The following is a 20533-nucleotide window of genomic DNA, read 5'->3' on the forward strand; positions in this document are numbered from 1 at the left end:
TATTTCTCTCAGAACCTCTACCACTGCCAGTCACTTAAACAAGTGTAGTGAGAATTCCGGAATTTGGGGGTTCTTTTATAAAAAGCAGAAATATTATAAGCATATGTTTTCATTTTAATCCCAGGTGTGGGGATTTGGGGCTGCTTCAGACTGTCCATAGCAGCTGGCTATGATTTGCCTCATGCTATAGCAGAGCCATGGTTTTGCCAGCTGCAGATAGTTTCCTGCATTGTATGAGGTTTGGAAGTCTGGGAAATTTTCAGAATGTATATAAATGCTAGCGCCCCATGAGTAGGGGCTAGTGGTTGTTGGTCGTTCAGATAGGTTGGTTGTGGGTTGTTAGTAGTTGTGCTCAAAGAAGAAACAAAGGGAAAGAAATTAGCTTCAGGAATCTCTATCTCTCCCCTCCATGCTTCTTTCTCTCCTATCTAGTGATAGGGGTAAAACCATAAAGGGTAGGGAAAAGAAAAACCCACAAAGTAGCAAAGGCCCAGTACAGACAAGCATGTTCAACTGCTCACAAGTAAACAACACTAGTCTTCTGACTTACTTTTGAAATGTTCCTTTCCCCCCTTGTTTGCACATATGCTGTCATCTGGTAATTTTTTTTTAAAAACTGTTCACTTTCTTCATTTTTTCCTATATCAATAAGTGAGAGCTTATTTTTCACAAGTAACATATCAAACAAAATTATGCATATACCATATTTTATGGTTTTGTCATGTTTTATCATGTGTAAAATGTCCAGAGATTTTTGTTAAAAAGGCAAATGCCTAAACTCCACAAAGATTTTGACTATGTATTAAGGCATGGGGCCTAGAAGATACAAAATCGTCCTTGGTCCTATTCCCTCCAGTCCCACAGGCAAGCTTTTCATAGCCACTAAGGCCCTGCTCCATCCCACAATCTCATGCACAATGTGCATAACAGCACAAATACAACAAACACAAGCACATTTGTATGTATATCCACCAAAGGAGAAGGCTCTGTGACAAGGAATTGTGCGAAAGCTATCTAATGACTCAACAATAATACATTGGAAAAATATCCACTTCAGACACTGCGCAAGGTGCTGGGGGCAATAACGTGAAGCAGAAAGAGAGGCACAATTCTTGTCTTCATGAAGCTTAAATTATAGTAGTGAGAAATGCTGAACTGACCCTGATGAGAGTAGAGTGACAACAGCACAAGAACCACTGTACTCTGTTCCTCTCATACTTAAATTCCTTGGACCACTTGTTGTCAAATGCACCAAAGATCACAAGATGGTGATGAGTATGAAGGCCTTCAGAGGACTGTCTCCTCTAAGACAGTGAATAAGGGAATCTGATCAAAGCAGATGCTGAGACTCACAGCCAAACTTTCGGCAGAGCACAGGGAATCTTATGAAAGAGTGAGGGGATAGAAGGAACTGGAGGGGACAGAAGTTCCACAAGAAGACCAACAGAGCCAACAAAAAGGTCCAGAGGACCTTAAGAAACTGATGCTCCAACCAAGGACCTTACATGGAGAGGACCTAGGCTCCCTGCTCAGATGTAGTCTATAGGCAGTCAACCTCCATGTGGGTCCCCTAGTAAGCAGGCCAGGGGCTGTTTCTTGCATGGACTCTGTTGTCTGCTCTTTGATCACTTCCCTGTGGTGGGGCAGCCCTGCCAGGACACAGAAAAAGGGAATGCAAGCAGTCTTGTTGAGACTTGACAGGCTGGGGTCAGTTGGTAGAGGATGAGGACTCCTCCTTAATTAGGTATTGTAAGGACAGGACTCTCTGACAACACGGACGCATATAGTCGGGTAGGTTCCTAAAGAAATGGGAAAATGAGGCTCAAGTTTTGGCCCAGATCTAAGATTCTGAGTCCAAAAGACAACAAAGAAATAAGAATGATTTCCATTTACAAAATAATGTGGTTGTTTTCGTTGTTGTTTAAAAAATAAAGAGCAATCTCTCCTGTGTTATCTTCAAATATATTTGAATAAATCACAGAAAAGAATTTTCTAGAACATAAGGGATTTAATTGTAGAAGGCATAAACTGATGATGGGCAGAATTCGTGTTTACTGATAAGAGTTGGTGTCACACTAGCCCAAGAGGCAGGGCCCATGAAAGCCTTCATTTACCAGGAAAGTAGGACAGAGGGGAGGACATCCTGTTGGGACTCTAGGTGAGAAAAATATAGGAGATAAGGAAATAGATGGATCCAGAGGGTCCTAGAAACCTACAAGAAGAAAACTATGATGGGCAGATCTGGGCCCAGGGGTTCTGCTCGATCTAAGGCACTAACTAAGGATAATACATGCAATGAGCATCAAACCCCTACCCAGATCTAGCCAAGGGACTGAACATTCTCCACTGTTAAGTGGAGAAGGGGGGCCTGACTTTCACACGATCTCTGGTGGCCCATATTTAGCCATGTCCCCTTGTTGGGGAGGCCCAATGACACTCGGAGGAAGGATAGCAGACTACCAAGAAGAGACTTGATACCCTAGTATCATATTTAGGGGGAGGAGGTCCCCTTCAGTCACAGTCATAGGGAAGGGGAATGGGGTGGAAGAGGGAGGTAGAGAAGGAGGGAGGAATGGGAGGATGCATGGGATGGGATAGCAAATGAGATGTAATAGGAATTATTTTAATTTTTAATAAAATATGTTTAAAAAAAAGAGAAGAGTTGGTGTCACTAGTACAGTGTCTTAAAGGTTGCATGTGAACTCCTATAGGCAGGACATCGCATTCTGCTACAAACCCCAATCTCATGTCATATGTCCCCCATTCACTCTGAACATATATTTGTCACCAGTGGCAGTGACTGTAATCCTGGCTTATGATTAATAAGTGTGAGCCTCATGCTAACAAGGGACATTCTTTTGGCAATGGCACCAGAGTCGGCCTTGAAGCAGATTAATAACAAGGATTACACATTGAGAGTCATCCTCAGTAACTTCTGCTTCAGAAGAAAGATCACAGGTTAGCCCTAGCAACTTTCTGTGTGAAGGAGTAGGGGGAAATGTTGTCATTTCCAGCTGGATTTGGGTTAGTATTAAGAAAGAATTACAAAAGCATTTGTTACAAGTACTGACACTTCACTTGTTCTTGAGACTCCAGCAGTCCTGAGCACCAATGCACATTTGTTTGCTTATTCATACCTCTTGTTTTTTAGCACTGTTTGATTTAGGCAGTTGTCCAAGATCTTACATTCTGTGGGGTATACAACTTGGTGGTTTCAAACATCTTCACAAAGTTATCTGACCGTTATCTGTACTCAATTCTACAACATTTTATCACCCCAAATGGGAACCTCGTACCTACTAAGTGTTTTACATACCTTGCTACTCCATCTCTAATGTTCTGCCTGCCTGGATATCTGAGATAAATACAATCATACTTTTGTCTCTTATTAAATTTAGAATCCTATTTTCTTTGTGTGTTTCAGGGTGCATGAGTATATATATATATGTGTGTGTGTGTGTGTGTGTGTGTGTGTGTGTGTGTGTGTGTGTGTGTGTGTGTGTTGTATCTGCACTCACAAGTGTGTGTGTGGAGATCAAAGGTCAATAAGATCAATATATGTTATCTTTCTCTATTGCTCTCCAGCTTTTTTCTTTTGAGACAGTGTCTCTCAGTGAACTAGAGCTCACAGATTCTGCTAAGCTGGCTGCCCAGAGAGCTCTGGTGATCCTCCTCCCTAAGCCCCCAGTACTGGGGTTACTGGTATGGCCCACCACACTCAGTTCTATATTGGTGCTAGGAGTTTGAACTTAGGTCACTATACTCGAGCAACACCCATTTTACCAACATGTCCTCTCCTCAGCTCCAGTGTTATTTTGGATTTCCATCTTTGACTAGTATGAAAATAATACTCCTTTTTATGGCTGACAGGCTACCAGATGGACCTCATCCTTCAACTCTTGGACATTGGGCCAGTTTACTTCTTGTGGCTAATTGAAACAGTCTTGGCATAAATATTTGTGACAAGGTATCGATTGCATACTTGATCAAGTTGAAGAGCATGTGACTGGGGACGGACCAAGTGGCTGCAGCATACTCTCCTGGTTAAGCGTCACAGGACTCTCAAATTGTTTTCCATAGGCACTTAAAATTTTTATATTAGTACCAGCAATGTGCCAGAGTTAAAATTTCATGTCCTTATTTATACGATTTGCCCTTTTTACTCTAGACATGTGAGAGTTCCATTGTATCTCCCTGTGCTTTTGACTTGAAGCTCTTTAATGACTCAACATGGCAGCATCTGTTCATGGGTTTGTTAGAAATTTGTATACATCCTTTGGCAAAACATCTACTCAAAATCTACTCAAATACTTTGTTTATTTTTATTAGCTTATCTTTTGTTATTAAGTTCCAAGATTTAAGTTTCTTAGATATTAGCCTCTTGTGAAATATGCAATTTACATATATTTTTTCATTTTGCTATTATTTGATCATTTCATTTTGTTCTAAATTTATGAGATAGGGCCCCATGGAGCCCAAGCTTTAAGTCTATTGCTTACTTGATTCAAGTTTAAGAGCATATAACTAGGGGTGAAATCAGTGGTGTATAACTAAGGATCTAGTGGAAAATGCAGACAAATTGCATACAAAGCTTAATAATTGGGTATTCTTAAGCTGATTTACATAGTTGCCTTTAAAAGTAACTATACACCACCTTGGCAATTCATTTAATCTTTTGGTATTATCTTTTAATAAATGGGATTTCTTAATTTTAATGAAGTCCAGTGTATATAGTTTTTTTACGGCTTATACCTCAGAATCAAATTTAAGAATCTATTATTAACCTTACAATTAAAAGATTTTTTTAAAAAATATGAAGAACCCATTGTCAATACTAAGGCCATCAGGACTTACCCACGGTTTTTTATTTATTTATTTATTTACTTTACACCTTGATCGCAGCTTCTGCTCCCTCTTCTCTTCCAAGTCCCTCCCTCTCCCTTCCCCTTCCCCCTTATCCACCCCTCCTCCCTTTATCCTCAGAAAAGGAGGGTCTCCCATGGATATCAACCCACCTTAGAACATCGGGTTCCAGTCAGATGAGGTACAACTTCTTCTGTCGAGGCTAGATGAGGCAGCCCAGTTAGGGAAAAGGGACCCAAGGACAGGCAACAGAGTCAGAGACAGGCAGAGGGCCTAGATCCATCCAATGCATGCTATCTGGTTGGTGGCTCAATCTCTGTGAGCCCCTTTGGATTCAGGTTTAATTTATTCTGTAGGGGTTTTTTTTGTTTTGGTTTGGTTTGGTTTTTTTTTGGTGTGGTGTCCTTGACCCCCTCTGCCTCCTTCAGTTCTTCATTCCCTTCTTCAACAGGATTCCACAAGCTCTCCCTCTGTTTTATAAGTTTTATGACTTTGGAACTTTGTGATATTTTGAATGAGAAATGTGCCTCGTAGACTCCTGCATTTGAACACTTGGTCTCCAGTTGGTGACACTGTTTGAGAAGGTCTGGTCTGTTACTGGTGCCCCCATCGGAAGGAGATAGCTATGTGCTCACATCTCCCCAGAAACCATTCCAACCATGTCTTGTTAACAATAATACCACATCAATTTTCTTATATCAATATTGTACTACATCTATATAAGGCATTTCCATTGGGGGAATTAGGGAGAAAGGTACATAAAATACTGTACTATTTTCACAACTTTCTATGAATTTATAATTATTTTAAAATAAAATTTAAAGCAGAAGTTCCAATTTCAAAATTTACCAATATTTTATGTACAGAATGACTGAAGACTTTTGTTCAGTGAAACTAATGTTGAATAAAAATTAAATGTGATAGAATACATACCAACTCTCTTATTATATTTTCTTTATATTATATTATTATAATATAAAATATATATTATATTATATATATAAAATATATATTATATATATTATATAATATATATATTATAAAATATATAATATAAAATATATACTATATTATATATTTAGAAACAAGGATGTTATATAAATGTTCAGCATTTTAAAAGGTGACTTTGTAAATCAACCTAAGTATATCCAGTGGCTAAGTTTTGTATGCAATTTGTCTGCATTTTTCAGAAAATCTTTATGAATGCTTTAGTCAAAAAGGTCAGTGGATCTTAAAAGAAGCCCTTTGCTTTTGCTTTTATTGGCTTCATTTTAAAGCAAAAATAAAGACTAGAATATAATGAAACTTATACTCCTGTGTAATTAAGAGGAAATTGAGCTGATGAAACAATGAGTAGCCTTGAGATTTAATTTTGAAATTGTATAGCTGTATTTCAGAGTGTTTCCTGGAATGCATCTCAGTGGCCGAGTACGTGTCTAACACACATGAGATCCTGGATTCCATCTTCAGTTCTAGGAAAGAGGGGGTGCAGAGAGTCCAGCCTCATGGTACGTCCTTGAGTAAGTTACTACTGTGTTATATAAATTATATTCTGGAACAGAATTGAACGAAATAGAGAGAGCATTATATTTTACGGTGTGTAATTCTGGAAAATAAGAGAACAGGTAAGTGCGATGTATTTGATCATATTTTAATAAAATATATTAAAGCAAGATGCACTGAACTGAAGTGAAAGGACAGCAGCTTTGAACATATTTGAAATGAAATATTTATATGCAGTATAAAAATAATATAACAGGAACTATTTTATTTAATAACACTTGCTCTGAGGCCCCATGAAGGCAAAATCTATTAAAAATATTATGGTTTCTAGAATAAACAATGCAAGCATCAAAAATTACAAAGTAAACAACTATAAACTCTACTTTGAAGACTTTAAGCCACCTTTAAAGGCTATATGACTCATATTAAATAATGCATTCATCAGGGGAAATATCCATGGTGTAGTGTTAGGGCCAAACACAATTAGCTAAAAAGAACTGATTACAAGTGTTGGAATTAAACCAGTCATAATTATTTTGCATGTTATTTCCATACATTCCTTTTAAGTATGTTTGTCTTGTAAGGTATTTGGGTTTGTTCTTGTTGTTGTTGTTGTTGTTGCTTTGAGATGTAATTTCTCATCTCTGAGAGAAGCCAGGGATGGTTCAGGTCTGCAAGGAAGTATGAAGCACTTGGCTTAGGGAGTGATTCCAAAAGTCAACACTGAGATAGAGGTGCTGGGGACATGGGGGGCGGGGGAGCATATGATGAAAGTCAGCCAGGAAAGAGGGAGTTGCCAAATTGGCATTTTAAAAAATCTCATTTCTTTCTTGTCAATGACAGTCTTTAGCATGTGGCCTTTGGGCAAATCCTTTGGTCAGAGAAACATTTCTCCATATGTAATATGGGGATAATAAAGCTATGTGTCCCTCAGGCCTGCAGGGAAATATGCATGAGTGTTTGTAAACTGTGCAAATTAAGTGTGATGGTTACCTACAGCAGCTCCCAAAGCAGAAGCCATTCAAGAATTAGATATAAAGCTTCAATTATTTTGATTTGCATTTTCCTGGCAGCTAAAGATGTTGAACACTTCTTCAAGTGCCTCTTAGCCATTTGACATTCCTCTCTTGAGAATTCTCTGTTTATATCTGTACCCATTTTTAATTCAGTTATTTCATTTGTTATGTCCAGTTTCTTGAGTTCTTCATATATTTTGGGAATTAGCCCTCTGTCAGATTTAGAGTTGAGGAACATCTTTACCCATTATCTAGGCTGCCATTTTGTCTTTTTGAAGGTGCCCTTTGCCTTACAGAAGTTTTTCAGTTTCATGAGGTCCCATTTATTAATTATTGATCTTAGTGCCTTGGTGCATTGGTGTTCTACTCGGGACACTGTCTCCTGTGCCAATGAGTTCAAGGCTATTCCTCACTTTCTCTTCTATCAGGTTCAGTGTATCTGGTTTTACGTTGAGGTCTTCAATACACTTGGACTTGAGTTTTGTGCAAGGCGATAGATATGAATCTATTTGTATTCTTCTACATGTAGACATCCAGGTCTTTCTTATATCTCCACTCTTCACTTCCTACTGACTCCTCCCCCCTAGATTATGAGTTACCGGAAACTCCCATGTCATTAAAATACCTCATGATACTCAGCTATCTCTTCTTTGCCCTATGACAACTGTCTGGCCTGAGGAGACAGACCCACAACTCTGACCAACTGCAATCCAGCTTGGCAGTGTTATGTTTATGAGATGCCTCCCATGGTGACCAGTCTGCCAGGCTGCCTGGGCCGTTTCTGTGAGGCATGTAACTTGAGATATATTTGTACCCCAGGGTTACACTGCACAGGCATGAAGTTAAATCTCTACCAGCTAAACAGAATCATGCCCCAATACTGAGTTATGCTTCCTCCAAAGCCTTTGGGTTTAAATTCCATTACATTTTACTGTGAGCCATTCACCCTCTCTCTTTCAACCCAACCCTCTCTTCCTGCCCTCCTGAATTCTGACTTTCTGGGCTCCCCAATCAGCTGTGCTCTGCCTAGCCTTCCTGATGATCTTAGCAAATGCAGGAGTACTTAAAAGTGAATGTATCTTTTACTGAAAGAATATTCTAGACATTCTTTGTCATAGCATTCCCCTAAATATGCATAAATTTGGGCCTCGCCTCATCCTGGGAGAGATCATAACAAGAAAAATAAATAAATAAAAATGACTCCCTAAAATGGCTTGAGTATTGTCTAGGTCAGAAAGAAAATGGCACATGTATCCCTATCAAGGTGACCTTTACCAGCTCACAAAGTAGAGAACTACCGACAGGATCCTTGAGCGCACAGGCCTTAGCCTCCACCAGCCTCTGTTTGTACCAGTTCTAACCTCTACTAGTTGGGAAAAATTTGCATAAATCATTTTTCATCCTGAATCTGTTTTCTGACCAGCCACCTTATGGGACTGTAAGGATGAGCCTTAAGACTGAGCTAATGGATGGAGAGCATTCAGAATAAAGCCTCAGCAACTATTGCAGTGTGCAGCCCACTAAGTACTGGATTAAATGGACTTCATTAAGGTCATGGGAAAACCCAATGGCCCATTTAGCATCACACATTACAATGTTGAATGTGGAAGAGCGTGAATGTCTCTCAAGCATTCAATTTACTTAGGTTTTTCTTTTCACTACATTTATGTTTTTGTGTGTGTGTGTGTGTGTGTGTGTGTGTGTGTGTGTGTGTGTGTGTGTGTGTGTGTGTAGGTCTAAAGACAACTGTAGGAGCTGGTTCTTTTCTTCTACCATGTGGGTCCCGAGGATCAAATACAGATCATTAGGTTTGGCAGAGAGCACCACTACCCACTGAGCAATCCCATGACAACCCTCTCCTGCCTGTATCTTTTATTCTAGGCAGAATACCATGTATCTTAAGCAGAGGAACTCCAAGATGAAGATAGCCCTGTGCTTCTGGTCCTCTAACTCCATCTCCCAAGTGCTAGGATTACAGGCATTAGCTAAAAAGTATGGCTTTATGAGATGCAGGGGATTGAACCAGGGACTTGCACATACTAGGCAAGCACTCTGCCAAATGATGTACAATCCCAGTATACTTAGGCTTTTTGAAAATCTACCTTGTAATAGACCAACAAAGCACTGGTGATGACAATGTGAATGAACTCATTCATAGTGATCTTATACTTACAGAGGACTGACTCATGTATTAATTCTTAAATATAAGGGAACAGATAGAGTTACATATGAGAAGCTGAATTGCTTGGAGATAAAACAACTCAGAGCAAGTGAATCTTCAAAACAATGTTAGCAATACATTTGATTTTGAGGGATGTCAAATAAGTGACATATGGGGAAAAGGCATGCTAACAAGAACAAACAGCTTCGATAAAAGATGTGGAAGGACATGAAAGCTTAAGTTCCATGGTCCATGGGAAGTGTAAAAATAACCAGTCATTAAATTTGTCAGAGTACTAAGCAAAAAAATGAAACATTGTCATCTGCATCATCCTCATCCAGGTGTCCCCATCACAGGACCGGTGAGGCTGAAACCAGACGAAAAGTTCCTGGAAAGTTGGGCTGCGGCTGTAATTGCTAAACGTGGATGATTTTCCTATGAGCTAGTCATGGTTTATCCTAAAAGAATCTATAACTGAAAGGCAAAACCAACTCAAGGTAACACCATGGATACAAAAGCAACAAGGAACTGATCCTTGAAAGCCAGGGAGCTTCTAAACAAGACAGTGGCATCCCTACCGGCTCCTGCCTCCAGCATTGCTGAAACAGTCAACTCCATGAGGACCTTGCCTGGTCTTGTTGTGGCTCACACTGCAATTCCTTTCCCAGACTTAACTCTCCCTCTCTCCTTAGTCCTTTCCCAACCTGACTTCACTTCTATTCTATTAACAGACCATCTCTTCCTCACCTCAGAATGGCTGGCCTTGTGAATCGTTTTTTCATGGGGAGACACATAGAACTTTGCATGACATCTTGTTATCCTATAATCTCATGGTTCAATGTCTCCTGCTCGCAGAGCCCACCCCTAACAAATCACGAAGAATAACCAGCTCGGTGCACATGTGTTTTGCCTCACATCACCATACATGTTTTCTCTCTTTAAACCTATCAAACTCTGTACTGCAATTTTGTCTTTGCCTCCTTATGTTGATGTCCATACGACCTGGTGAGTTTTGTTAAGGTAGGAATCATCTTAGTCCACTTATTCCAGTGCCTGGAACATAGAGTAGCCACAATGGACATTTGAGGGATGGAAATGTAAAATCAGAATCTGGAATTTTGCAAAAGGAATAGAAGTAGCACTGAAGTCACAAAGAAGACCCTGAATCTTACTTCCTCTGTGTGTCTATCACCTGTTTGCCCTGGAGACTCTTATCCTTTCAGTTACCCACATCTACGTGAGAGAAAATAAAACAGGGTGATGCTTACAAAGTGTCCATCTATTGACACAAGACTACTTAGCTCATCTTGGTCATGGTTTATCACTTCTCTTCAAACTCTTCTCCTTTCAGAACAAATCCCAAGGCTAAGCCTCGGAATGAGACAAACTGTTAACAGGAAGAGATGGGCAGGAGGGAAGATATGGCGTAAAAGAGTGATGGCATTTAGGGCCAGCTCTATGAACCCTTACTCTTAAGCCCACCTGGAACTGTTTCCTGTGCTCCTAAGAGTAACTTGGATTTGCTGAAGAGAGGACAATTTGCACGGAACAATCTCCACAGGTTAATGGCCAGTGACTCTGACCCAGGCCATCTTTAAACTGATTCAAGGATTCAAATCACGAGCTCCAGCATTACAGCTCAGATCCCCTGCCCTGTTAAACGTTACCTATAGCCCAGACACTCACTGAGGTATGGCAGCTTCATCTACTAGCTATGAGATAACATTTCCTGTAATGAGGCAGGTGCTGCTGGATATCAAGGATGGCTGGAAGGAAACAGCGTTCTCCCTGTAGTAGCAGCAACACTCCCATTAATCACCCTGCCAGACACTGAGATCAGTTGCATTCTCCCATAACAAGCAAATGCTACAGAGACCGTAGGACCATCCACAACCAGAGCTAGGTGAACAAAACTTGTAAGATTTAGGGTGGCTTGACATACGTTTCATTTTTCCACCCTCCCTCCCTGTCCCACATACACACATGCACATAGACACCCCCATCAAAATGTTTTCTTTCTCTTGTAACACTACCCACATTGTTTCTGCTTGACTGACTTGGTCACTACCATTATGAGAGATTTTCTTCTCCATTAATGCCATCAGTGATCATCTATATAGGATGAGTAGGAAAATCCCCGCTTTTCTCCCAGTCCTAAATTCTACCACTTCCACCCCGAATAATTGTTACAGTCATGAGAAAAAATTTATTAAACAAACAGAAAACGAAAAAAAAGCACTGTGACAACAGAACCATGACTAATGCTGGAATTTAGCAAGAAGTCAGCTCTGGTTTCATGAGGCGGCACCAAGAGCTTGGGAACATTCTACTGCTAAAACTCATGATGAATGACTCGAGGGAGGAAAGGATGCTATCTCCGTGGCTTCTTCTCTTTCAGTGTCAGTTTCAGGCGTATGTAATAGAGAGTGGCACGCAGGCATGTGGGCATGTAGCAAACTTGCTTGTTGACTGACAAAGGTAAGCTAGCCCCACACCATCCTGGCACCAGAGAGCTCCGGAAACTGAGTCAGAGCTGATCGAGAGAGTGGAAGGTACCAGCAGAGAATGAAAACATTCTGCTTAAACCCATTAACTCTCCCAAGAGGCTAAGCAGGGACACCAGCCCGGAAGTTGGACACCCACGCCTGTGTGTTGGAGCTGGCTCACCGCTTGCTACGTCTCAAGAATGATGGAAATAACTCGTGCATATTCTTCCTGCAGGGTCAAACATTATTCACATCTTTCTCAGTCGCCATTCTCGTTTGCTGGCTCGTTGCATGTGTGTGTGCATGCGTGTGTGTGTGTGTGTGTACTTTTTAAACTTATTAAAATTGAACATGTGAAGGACATTTAATTTTGAGCAGCTCAGCCTGTGTTTCCTGAAAGTTAGGAAAACCACAATATAATCATTAAAATCTGGAAACCTAGTGCTATTACATCTTATCACATCTACTTTGCCCCAGACCCAATCCCAGACCTGTTGCAGCTTGGATTTAGCCATCCTGTATCTTTTAGTCTGAACCTTCCCTCAATTTCTATAAGTATTTCATGCCATGCCCCCTTTATTGTCTTGTAACACAGGGTCTTCCCATGTAGACTGAGGCAGCTTCTGACTCATTAATGTAACCCAGGCTAGCCTCAAACTCACAATCCTGCTTCAGCCATGTAAGTGGTGAGGTTACAGGTGTGCACCACCACACCTAGCTCATGAACCTAACATCCTAAAGACTACAGGCTAAGTATTTTATAGATTCATGTCACTCAAGTTGAGTTTATCTGCTATATGTCTGTGATTAGGTTATGCTTTAAAAAACAAATAAGTGCTACTTGATAAAAGCAGCTCACAGAAGACTGGTAAGCTACTTCAACTCTGACCACCCTAAAAGAAACATGTCTTAATGCACAGAGCATCCAGGATGTGCTGGACAAGAGAGTACTCAGTAATAGAGCTTATCAGATGAATCCTTGGAAATGGAGCAAGTTTACAGCAGGCTGAAGGCTTTCCTGAGCTGTTGTGACTAGGTACAAAAGCGAGTTTCAAATGAGTTAAACTGATTCTAGATGACTGGGATCCAAATAGAAATATTTAAAGAAATAATAAAGAATAAAACAGCACCTAAAAATATAAATTTCAGAGCTTTTTATGTACATAAAAAATCAAAGCAGAAATTAACCCATCATGCAAAGAAACTGGAAAATAGGACCCAGACCCAGAAAATGTAAACAAACAAAAAATAATATAAATGATTGGCTTGGGCTTAGTGGTAAAATAGAAATGAAAGACAGAAAAGGCCCCCGTTTTTTTAGATGAAAATATAACTACAGATTAGACACTGCAAAAGAAAATATTGGTGAATTAAGTAAGATTATAATATATCCATGAGAATACAGATGAAATGGCCTAGAATGAAGGGCACAACGCCATTGCTGTGTGGGACACCATCACACAGAATCATACATGATGGGCACAACACTGTTGCTCTGTGGGACACCATCACACTCAGAGTCATACATGATGGGCACAACACTGTTGCTCTGTGGGGCACCATCACACACAGACTCATGCATGATGGGCACGACACCATTGCTCTGTGGGGCACCATCACACACACAGTCATACATGATGGGCACAACGCCATTGCTCTGTGGCCACCATCATACACAGAGTCATACATGTAGATTTAGAAACCTCAGAGGAGTTAAAAGTGGAGAAGAAATAGATCTTTGAGAAAGTGGTGGCAGAAATCCATCTAATTTGAAGAAAGCCACAAACATATAGGTCCAAAACAGCCAGTAAACCCTAAGAAAAAAACCCTTAGCAAGGTGTATCATGGCCAAAATCTTAAAATCAAAATATTTAATCTAGCTAATCATGGAAAGATGATTCACTAGACACAACTATGTCAGAGAATACATTATTTTTATTAACTGTGATCCTGGCACTCTAGACTCAGAGAAAACTTTCTAAAGTCCAAGACAAAAGTAAAGATATTTTTCTGACATAAATGAGATGAATTGACTCACCTGAAGACTAGATCCTTCAGGCATGAGCGAGAGACATCAGATGGATATTTGATTCTTCTTAAAGACAAACATACTCAGAAAATAGTAAAATTTGTTCATATCCATGAAGTACATTTTGCTTGTGTTTTAGTCTCCTAAAAGGATGAATTATTTAAAACAGCAATATCATTAATATATGCTGATGGTAATAACATGGGTAGAAATATAATTATTGAGAAAACAGCATATGCTCTAAGAAATGTACTTGGTAATGTCCTCACACTTGTGTTTGAGATGATATAATTTAAGTACAAGAGGAATACTATGAACACTACAGCCACTGGAGCAACCATCAGACAACACTGTCATTGGGTTGTTCCATGGTCTGGAAGCTAGTTGGAGTAGCCCGCAGTCCCAAAATGTGAAGACAAGCACCAATTTTGTGAGAAATCAATGGATGTATTTGTCTTTTTAAAACTTTTATCTTGGTTACTTGTCTTATTGGTGTGACAAAATACCTGACAAATGCCAACCAAAGTGGGGAGGGGCGTATTTCAGAGCCCATCATGATGCAGAAGGCGTGAGGACAGGGCTGTGGGCACCTGTGATGGCAGGGCATAAGGCAGCTGGTCATGCTGGCTCTACGACCAGGATATAGACATAAATAAATGTTCTTTTTCTGCTTACATTCTCCCTTTCACTCATCCATGATTCGGTGCTGCCGTTACTCAACATTAATCTTGCCATCATGTATAAACTTGTCTATAAAAGCTTCCGTGGATACCCAGAGTGTGTCTCCTGGGAGACTGGAAATCTCATCAAATTGGCACTCAAGATATTCTCTCTCTCTCTCTCTCTCTCTCTCTCTCTCTCTCTCTCTCTCTCTCTCTCTCTCTTTCTCTCTCTCTCTCTCTCTCTCTCTCTCTCTTTCTCTTTCTCTCTCTCTCTCTCTCACACACACACACACACACACAAATACATAATCTCCAATTGATTTCATCCCAAAGATAATTATTTTAGGGGTTCACAAATCACATTTAATCTTACAATACAGCATGAAATTAAAGAGTTAAGTCTAATGTTCTTATATTATTTAGTGATGACTATAACCTAAATAAGCATATCTCACCAAAGAAAGAAGATAAAAATGACAGGATCAAGTATGAAAATGAGACGCCAGCAAGATGGCTTAGTAGCTAAATCCTGAGCTCTCAGCTCAGTCATGCACTGTAGGGAGTTATAAATACAGACAGCTTCTGCTAGAAAATTCTGCAAACAATCTGAAGATGAAATAATGCAGATTCCACACAAACTCTTGGAGAAAATATGGCATAGAATCCTACTCAAACCACTGCTGAAACCACCATTGCCTTGACTCCAAACTAACTGGGGAAAAATTCACAAGAGATTCACAGAACAATGTCTTTTATGAGCATAGGTTTAAAAAAAATCTTTAAGAAAAGCTGTCATAAATGCCTATTTCTAATCCTATGTCCTACTCTTCCTTCCAGGTAGAGAAAGCCTGGGCTCTACCAAGCCCATCTCTTGTCAACACTGCACTTGTAATCAGCTCCATCTTCTTTGTATCTCCGTGTGTTGTTCATTGAAGACTGACAGGAGTTGATAGTGCTATGCCATGGTTATCAGTCCCTCTGAATGCCCATTGTCCTAACCCAAGTCCTATCTTTCTGTAGATGACAGCCATTGTAAAACCTCCCTTTAAGAGTGGTCAAGAGAGCTCCTCTCCAGCAGAGCCTGGAGCTCAAAGAGAGTCCATTTCCCTGCACATGGGTGAGGTGGAACAGAACAGAAAAGAGAAAGCCAAACACATGAACAGAAGAAATGTATTAGTTACAGATCTCAGGGGTTCAGAATGCAATCAAGACACCCACAAGAAGCTTGCTGGTTCCAGAGAGTTCAAATAGTGCTTGGGAAGCTGAAGAAAGGACTACACTACAGCAATGTGTTTCATTAAGATCTATAAGCGCTGTCCACAATATTTTTGTGTGGGGAAAGTAAATAAATCCTTCCAAATTAAGAAAAGAAAGAGCTATTGCACCAGACTTAGCTATAGAAAGTAAGGCACACCATGTGAAATTAATTAACAGCACTGTCTTGGGCAAACACTAAGTTCAAAACTCAGGAAAAAAGAAAGGAAAGGTATGTGGTAGCGAATTTAAAGTTTCTTAGAAGTGGACCATACTGCCGGTTAGTGTGTAATTTCCTAGTAACCCACCACAGTCCCTTTGGAAGACCTATCATTGGTTTTTATGTTGAGCTAATTATAGTAGGTGGCTCACACAAAAGGCTATTTTATATAAACTCACAGAACTCTGTATTTAATCACTACAGTTACTTTCAGTTCAGTGAGATGCTTCATGAGGGTGAAATCACATGAGGTCAAATATCTTGGTCTCAAGTCATTCAGGAGAGTGACAGGAGTCATCACCGGCAATTGCTGTGTTTGTTCCTTCTTTCCCTCTTGTTGATTTTAAATTTAGGATAGCATAATGAGAGTTGAATATGCATACCTTAAATACAAGCAAATACAATGCCACTGCATGCTATATAAAGTCGATACGACGTAATCCTTGGGGATTGTATAGCTCCAACTTTACACCTTCAAGATGGCCAGCGTTTTTCTTTTCCCTTCCTGTGGGACGACTGTCCAGAGGACTAAAGAAGATCATCATGATGCAAGATCACCACATCAGCCGGGTGTGGTGGCGCACATCTGTAATCCCAGCACTTGGGAGGCAGAGGCAGGCGGATCACTGTGAGTTCGAGGCCAGCCTGGTCTACAAAGTGACTCTAGGACAGCCAAGGCTAACACACAGAGACCTTGTCTCGAAAAACCAAAAAAAAAAAAAAAAAATCACCACATCAAGGACGCTCTGGCAAAGTATTACACCAGTTTGCAATTGCCACAAGGCAGCAAGAATGAGACATAGCGTCTATGTGAACCCCCATCCGCACGGGACCTGACTTGGGACCTGCTCCTCGCTTTCCTCCCTTTTGAAACAGAGTAGATAAGTCAGTGATGATTAATTTGGGTTAGATAAAAAGGGGTATGTTCTCAATTTGTTCATTTTCCTTCCAAAGCTTAGACCTAGAGGTTTAAAATATCAGCAAACTTTCCCAAAGTTTTATTATTCTTAATTTTTAGAGCCGTCCTTCCTTAGAGGACAATTTAATCCATGTGTTTCTTGTTGCTGTCCCCTGTGCCAGGTTCCATGAGGTTTTTTTTTCCTTGGGAAGCATTACTCTGTGCTTCCACGAAAAGTACCTTTTTCTCTTTTTAAAACCTGGAAGTGATTCTTCACCAGATATAAATTAACTCATGGAACTAAAAGTTTTGAATTTGGGTCGAAACTTCACATCGATACACTGAAACGCTCCAAACTTGGCACAGCCTCCCACATATTTGACCCATGGAGACATTGGCTAAAGAATGTGGTCTCTTGATTAAAGAAGTTTTGAGTTCTAAATAAAATGAAAACAATATTGAATGAATACAGCTAATGATAAAACCTTCCGAAACTCCTTAAGTCTTGCATCAGCCATGTGTGATACTGAAAAAGTTCATGACCACTTGGTTTGTTGCCAAAAGCCAAATGCTAGAATTTCAGAGAATTCAACTAATCTCTTAGTCAAATGGTCATGATAAAAAAATTCCAGAAGACAGAGCTAGCAGGAGAACAAATTCATCAGATGCCAGCCTTACTCTTCTGTAATACTGTAATTCTTACATCCAAGGTGTCATTTAGTTTAGTTTCCTAGGAATTCAATGTTGCACTCTACAGTAGGGGTACAAAGGAAAATTTACCCTTTTGCTTTTATTACTGCAGTTTTCTTTTATCATTGCAAGATGTGCATTTTCAGGACTTTACCTTCAAGACAACTTGGTTGCGTTGATAACTCTCGTGCACTCTTCTCACGAAACAAGACGTCTTTGCTGTGCCCAGAGAATGCAAAAACTGAAAGGTACTGAGTCCAGCTAAATCCTGATAGGACTGCTTCAATTTCCCACCACAGTAAGATCCCTGAGTTTTCCATGGCCATTTTCCAAAGCCCCAAAGGCCTCGATCACACCTGACAAGTACCGAAGCCAAATCTGGAGGTGCTGGACTGGACATAGCTTTTGTATGTCAAGAACGTACCAGTTTAGGCCTTCCTCCTGAGAAGCTATGCCAGTTGGCTCTATCGTGGCTATTAAAATAGCACATTAAACACCATCCTTCCCTTAGCCCCTACACTCCTTTCACCCCCTCTCCAGCACCACCTGTATGTAACACCATCAGTAGTTCTCTCCATCAAATTGGCCCTACAGTTAGGGCTTGCCTTTGAAAGCCTAGCTCTTCCACTAAAACATGAAGTCCTTAGATCCTTCAAATATATTATTCGCCAAAAATAGTTCCAGTGGCTGGCATTTGGAATGGTTTCTTTTTCAGCATTCATAAGAGTGAATTGATGCTCAATGTGTATAACTCTATTCCTGAGTCTCATGCCCAGCACTGACCACGAGCAAGTCATTATAAAATGGTTATACACTCTAGTGCCCTCTTCCACGGCATGACAACCATCTTGTCTGTGCAAGGCCGGGCAATAAATACGCTGGTCATTGCAAGCTTCACTTGCTCACTGTCACTTATTCCTCTCTGTTTTCATTTATAAACATGGAAAGAATAAGGATCGTTCTTACCCTGCAGCTTGTACAGAAACAATCCTGGAGCCAGATTCAATGCAAGTTCATAGGCTCATATCGCTGACCTACGATCATATTGTACTACAGAACACGCTGTGGCATTGGCACTATCTTCTGGGCTACCCAGAGTGGCAGCCACCAGTCATATGGTATTATGGAGCACATGAAATATGGACGGCATGACTGGGACACGACATTTTTAGTTCAATTTCATTTTAGTTCATTTTAATCAGAACAGTTCTTTGAAGGCATTGGCTGAGCTGTATGATCAGAGTCTTTCAAGATTGTTCACACCATCCAGCCCCTTAGAACTAGTATGAGTAGATGGTTTTGTGAGAAACCAGTCAATAACTAGGAAATGCAGTATGATACAAGAGACAAGTTTCTGAGTTGGCTAAATACACAAAATGAGACAGCATTTGTGCATGAACAGAATAAAGGAAAGATTTCCAAAGCAGATGGGAGCATATAGTCACTTCCCATGATGGATGCCTAAAGCCAAGGTTACTCTTTGCCAGCTACAATAGTAGCACACAACGTGATAAACTGGAAAAAATGGTGACTTTGCTTTACCTGCTGAGAAATTTTGTGCCTACAGTCCTTCAAGGGTGCCACCTCACCATCTTTCCTAAGAGTGGGCTTCCCTTTTAAAACACAAAAGCCTCCTCTTCCAAGAATCTATCAGTTCATGCGGCCAGCGAGATGCATCTCCACCTAGTGAAAAACATCTGCTATGACAACAGTATCATAAAAGACAATGGAATGGTATATAATCCCAGGAGCAGGAAAAACTTCCAGCTAGGATGGGAGGCATGGATGGATGGGGAGAACACAGCGGATGAAGCAGTTGGCCTCCCTGGTCCAAGAACCAGAGCAGAGGGACATGAAAACAAGATAGCTGGAAGAGGAAGCTAGCAGGCGTGGGGAATAAGTGGATTTTGAGGTTGAAGTTTTGGAACTGCATCAGTTACTGATGATAACAAAGACTGAGATAAGACTCAGGATTGCGAAGGATAAAATAAATGGTTATCAGGTGTCAGAAAGTAAGGGAACAAGTGGCTGAGGGATTAGGTGACTAGCTGCTGAAGGAGCTGAAGTCATTCACAGCGATGGAGCAATTGGAGATAGGAGCCAAAGTTTTCAGGGAACTGGGGACATAGGGGTGGGATGACAAGATACTGTGGCAAAAATAATACAGGGACAGTGGAGAGACGTAGATAGCAAGAGCAGATGGCATAGCCCTCCCCTCCCCCACCTTCTTTTCCATGAAGGGCTACTACCTGGGAAGGAGCTGGTTTCAGACTGGAGAAGCAGCTCAGTGGGGTGAGTGCTTGCCTAGCGTGCATGAGCTCTGGGTTCAGGCTCCTGCACCAGATAGACCACAGTTGATTATTAGACCAACAGCAACACATCTCTTCCTGGAATGAGATCACTCCATATTCAGTCCCCAAATAAGACAGGACCAGTGAATACTTCCAGTCCTGGTCCAGTCTATAAATGGCATTGACGAGTAGGGGCCACCTTCCCTCTCTATTTAGAAGAAATTTTGGTAAAGGGTTATAAAAGGAAGAGATTCCCAAACAGAGACAGAAAGACAGAGAGAAAAATAACTCATTTGCAGGAACTGACTTGCAAAATTGTAAGGCTGGTAAACCCAAGGTCTGTAGAGTAGGCCAGCAGGCTGCAGACAGGTGGGAAAGTGAATGTTGTAGCAAAAGACTGGACCTACTCCCTGCAGCATCATAGCTTCTCTGGGAGAGTCTGTCCTGAAGGCCATCAACT

This window comes from Acomys minous, assembly GCF_964271855.1.
Source record: "Acomys minous genome assembly, chromosome: 2".
Taxonomy (NCBI): Eukaryota; Metazoa; Chordata; class Mammalia; order Rodentia; family Muridae; genus Acomys; species Acomys minous.